The 5,000-nt window shown below is 47.1% G+C and overlaps 1 long non-coding RNA gene across 1 annotated transcript in view; it reads left to right on the top strand.

Moving 5' to 3' along the window:
* The window catches only part of LOC143140094 (uncharacterized), a 27,548-nt gene that overhangs the window by 187 nt on the left and 22,361 nt on the right, over nt 1-5,000 (top strand). Inside the window, exons 1-2 of the long non-coding RNA XR_012990539.1 lie at nt 1-371; nt 4,736-4,790. The exon at nt 1-371 is cut by the window's left edge and continues 187 nt beyond it. This is a non-coding gene — a long non-coding RNA (uncharacterized LOC143140094). The remainder of the gene's footprint in view (nt 372-4,735; nt 4,791-5,000) is intronic.

The raw sequence follows: 5,000 nt of genomic DNA, 5'->3' as shown, positions 1-5,000 counted from the left end.
CTTGCGCCATCTGAAGGGTATTCCCTCTCTCCCTTTCTCCCTCTTTCTCTCTCTCTCTCTCTCTCTCTCTCTCTCTCTCTCTCACTCCCTGACGAGAGACTCTTCACGTGACAAGCCCCCCACGCTGGACGAGGAAGAGGAGGAAGAGGAAGGGCGACCGAGGCAAAGCATGCTCCGGCAGAGAGACGGAGGGAGAGAGACAGTGAAGGAGAGAATGAAAGAGGCTCCCGACGGACAGAGAGAAAGAGAAAGAGGGAGAGAGAGTAGACAACGGAGAGAAGGAGAGCTGAAGAGGGTAATATGAGGTGATGACTGAATCTTCGGACGAGGAGGAAAGATAATAGGGGTCCAATCCGCTGCACCCTACACTGGTACAGTCTCATGCGCCTTTGTCCTATTCCCTGTGTGTGTGTGTGTGTGTGTGTGTGTGTGTGTTTCAACCTACTTCTCATTGCATATGTCTCTCTCAGCCCCTATCTCTTCACGCTTATGTGCATTTCTGTTTACTTTGTTTCTTCTTTTTCTTCGTTGCTTCGACTGCTTGTCTTATGTCCTCCGTTGCTACTGTTGTGTGTGTTTGTGTCCTGAACTTTTGATTGTCTTTCTGCTAAATACTAACCCCCGCAGTCAGAGAATCTCCACTTCTGTCCTGCTCTGTTTGTCCCCTCTCACTGTCCATCTCGCTCCCTCTTCCCTCCATTCCTCTTTTCTCTCTCTATCTTTCTCTCTCTCACTCTCTTTTTTCGATTTATGTCTCACTCGTTTTTCGCTCTCTCTTCCCTGTCTCTCTCTCTCTCTCTTTCCCTCCTCTCCTCTGCATTCCCTTTATCTTTTTCTCCAGTTCTCGCACTGAAAGATTAATCTCTGTGGTTCGGCCGCGCAGTTTCCGTTCCCCTGGTTCTGGAAGGGAGGGAGAGGGCTTTTTCGCTTACAGAACATCTCGTTTTTAGGGGCCCGGCTATGGGGAGCTCGTGGAGCCGTGAATGAGATTTGAGGGAGGGAGTGTGTGTGTGTGTGTGTGTGTGTGTGTGTGTGTGTGTGTGTGTGTGTGTGTGTGTGTGTGTGTGTGTGAGTGTGTGAGAGTGAGAGTGTGTGTGCGCGCGCACAAGGAAGGGCCTGCTGCAAATCGTAGCTTTGTGTCTCATCTATCGCTGTTCGGGACCCCACAATCGCACTTTTTCCTATACTCCGCGGAGTACTTAATGCAGTAGATTGGAAATGAGGGGAAGAATTTTGTGGATGGCTGGTGCAAGCAGTGGCTGAGGTAGTGGTAGCAACTTCTCTTTTTCTTGAGCAAGCGTTCGTCCGCACATTAGTGTGAGAGTATGTGCACGCACATGCACGTGTAAGCCTCCGCTCGTGTACGTGAGTGTTTATGCATGTAGAGGTATGTATACATGTACGTCTATATAAGTATGTGTGCATGAGTGTGTGTGTGCGTGCTTGTGTGTGTGTGTGTGTGTGTGTGTGTGTGTGTACCAGTGTGCGTGTGAATGAAAGGCGAATCTGTAAGGGTCGCCTATTGTTCGCTCCTCCCATCTCTCCTCAGTCCTCTCACATGACCTCGGTCTGTTCATCCGGGAACCTTCCCGAGCTGTCCATCAGTCGTCCGGCCTGTCCGTCACGCCAGACAAAGGCCCTGATTGAGACAGGCATTTGTGGGGTACTCAAAAGGGGGGGGGGGGTCACGTTGGACCCGGGAGTTATCGCGATACAGAAACGGAGCGCGCGTTTGCCAGCACGTTGCTACTGATCTCAAGCCAGTGGTTCGGTCTCGTGCACATTCACCTGCTGTCCAGGAGAAGGTAGGGACATGGGGGGGGACTGGGGGGGGGGTGGGGGGGTGTTGAGAGCAGAGCCTCGTAGACTCTGAGATATCGCTAGCTGCGGCTGCCGCCACTGTCGTCCTCGGATCACTCAACACCTTTGTCGTTGACTCACAGATGACCTGACCACACCATTCCTGCTCCGATAATGTTTAATCCTCCCTCTCACATCTCTCCCTCCCGTCTTCACTCTCTCTCTCTCTCTCTCTCTCTCTCTTTCTCTCTCTCTCTTTGTAGCTTTCTGTGCCCTTGCTCATCCCTCTCTCTTTCCCTTTCTCTCTCTCTCTCTCTCTCTGTCTCTATATCTTCTCCCTGTACTATCTAGCTCCAGTCCTGTGGGTGATTTATATAGTCATCTCTTATCCATTCTGCTCGTGTAGTATCTTTTGCTTGCCTGCTTGTGTCCATTGCCTATCTGTGCCTGTGGTCATTGAGATACTATCTGCAGCTGTGCGATGCGTGTATGTGTGTGTGTGTGTGTGTGTGTGTGTGTGTGTGTGTGTGTGTGTGTGTGTGTGTGTGTAGTGTGTGTGTGTAGTGTGTGTGTGTGTGTATACTGTATGTCGACGGCTGTAAGGGCCCTCGGGGCATTATATACGTTCGAATGAATGTGTATGCACTTCGGTGTTTACAGTGTAGGTTTAAGCTGCATATGGAATTTGTATCCAGTTTTCCTATTTAGATTCTGATATTGTGATTTTGTGTGTGTGTGTGTGTGTGTGTCTGTGTGCGTGTGTGCATGTTTCTGAATGTGATGCAGTCCTTGGCTTTTGGAGACATGGTGGATAGGTGGTTAGTGTTTTGAAATATATATGTGATATATTTACTGTATGTTATATGTGATATATTTACTCTGTATGTTAAATAATAACTGTATGTTGAAAAGGTGTCTAAGGTGTGCATACAAGTACAGGAAAGAGGCAGTAAAAAATATTTACTTATATGGAGATTTTTTAAAATGCATCTGTGTGATTGTAGATAGATAGATATATTGATAGATAAAAAAGAAAGAAAGAAAGCTTGAGAAGGACAGAAAGAAAGAAAGAAAGAAAGAAAGAAAGAAAGAAAGAAAGAAAGAAAGCTTAAAAAAGGACAGAAAGAAAGAAAGAAAGAAAGCTTGAGAAGGACAGAAAGAAAGAAAGAAAGAAAGAAAGAAAGAAAGACAGAAAGAAAGAAAGAAAGGACGATGAGGGCAGGCACTGGTCAGTTTTCTGGGACACTTGTGTGTGTATATTTAGATGGGGAAACTAGCTTGTCTCATGTTCAAAGTTTGGTAGTACTTTAGAGTGTACATTACCGTGCCTTTAATTAGAACAGAATCCATTGAGTGCTTCATTCTAGTTCCCCATTGACTTCTTAATGTCGCTGAGTTGATGGCGAGAGGGATCCATATTTACTCACAGAGTCTTCCAGTGCTATGCAGCAGCATGGGGCAGACGTTGTCAGGAGTCTCTGCCTCTGAGCATGCTGGTAACGTATGGGTCGTGACCTTTCCCTGACCTCCCAGACGTCTCCATAGCAGCAGGGGGGTGGTTGGAAGAGGAAGAGATAGGGGGTAGGGGTGGGAGCTGTACGGCTTTGATATCGGTGCTGTCATAAGCGGATCGTCTGGGCTTGTGTGCAAAACAAAGAGATGAGAGACTCTCCCCAGAAGCCTCAGGAAGGGGCCAGGGGGGGGGGGGGGGGGGTTCTGCAGCGGAACGCTCTGAAGCACCAGACAGCGGTGGAGAACGCGCCGCCATGGAACCCAGGGGAGAGCGTTGTGAGCGTGTCTCTCTGGCCTTTGATTTAAAGATGAAGACGCGAGCGAGTGGAAGAGTGTGATGCCGTCCTTCTGGGCTTCTAGCCATTATTAAATATTACTCATGCCACACGGCTGTTATGTAATCTTACGTAACCCTGGCAACAGCAGAGCAAAAAAGTCGGACGGGCGCGTGTTTATGTCACTGGCATAAACATTTTATTTACTAAGCTACTTGTTTACTGCGCTCCTATCTGCTGTTCATTTACTAATACTTGTGAAGTGCCTGTGATGTTTGCAGTGAGTTTCATAGCCTAATTTACATGCATCCACAAACTACTCATCTCCCAGGATTTCTGCCCTTCTTTTATTCTCTCTCTCTCTCTCTCTCTCTCTCTCTCTCTTCTCCATATGTCCACATCTAGCTCTCATCCTTAATGGTCGCATGCTGCTGCATATCTAATGCCGTGCATGGATAGCATGTTCTAGTTACAGTATATAGGTTGTACATGACTGTATCTTACTCCCTATTCCCCAGCCTGCTCCCCCCCCCCACACACACACACACAAACACAAAAACAAACACACACACACACACACACACAAACACACACACACACACACACACACACACACACACACACACACACAAACACACACACACACACACACAACACACACACACACACACACACACACACACACACACACACACACACACACACACACACACACACACACACAAACATAAACACACACACACACACACACCACCCTCCCCTCCGCTCCACTCACTGTCTACCGTGAGTCTCATTCATAATAAATGACATTCAACCACAGACTTCTGGAATTGGAATCGGATGGCCCTGCTTTGAAGATGAAATTAAAAATAGGGGGGTTGTGTGTGGGGGGGGGGATCTCATCTCGGAATCACGGTGGGTGAGAGACGCACATCGTTAAAGAGGTGCCAGCTACCGGCGATCGCCCAACATCCAGTCCTTTGAAATCCATCCATCTCTCTTGGCAAATCCTCCCCGCCTGCCTTTATCAAGGGAGAGCCTACAGAAATCAGTGACATGTTAGAGGATGTAGCTAAATGTATGTTTTCCAGAGAGTTTCACTTTCACTAATGAATGCTGTGCTGTGTTTTCTCCTTCTCTGTCCTCAGGCAGTTTCATTAGAAGGACTGTCGACTGAAATACACTCCAATTAGACTCTTTACGGTAAGAACATATCGATAGAGTATAACACACAAAATTGTGGAAAAGTATGTTTCAGTTAAACATTCCTGAATTAAAGCCCCCCCCCCCAATAAATTAAAATGCTATGCATGAATGTATTGCATTAAAAGGCATTAATCAATTAGTCTTAACAAATATATGTTGTAATGAAGAACCAATGGAGAAAGAGGATACGTCATACATTCTAGCTTT

This window comes from Alosa pseudoharengus, unplaced genomic scaffold, assembly GCF_046254945.1.
Source record: "Alosa pseudoharengus isolate Yale_2024_CS ecotype anadromous, Long Island Sound unplaced genomic scaffold, YU_APseudo_1.1 YU_APseudo_1.1_scf_23, whole genome shotgun sequence".
In the NCBI taxonomy this organism is placed as follows: Eukaryota; Metazoa; Chordata; class Actinopteri; order Clupeiformes; family Clupeidae; genus Alosa; species Alosa pseudoharengus.
Note: the sequence above shows the minus strand (reverse complement) of the source record. Positions and strands in the feature narration are given on the sequence as shown.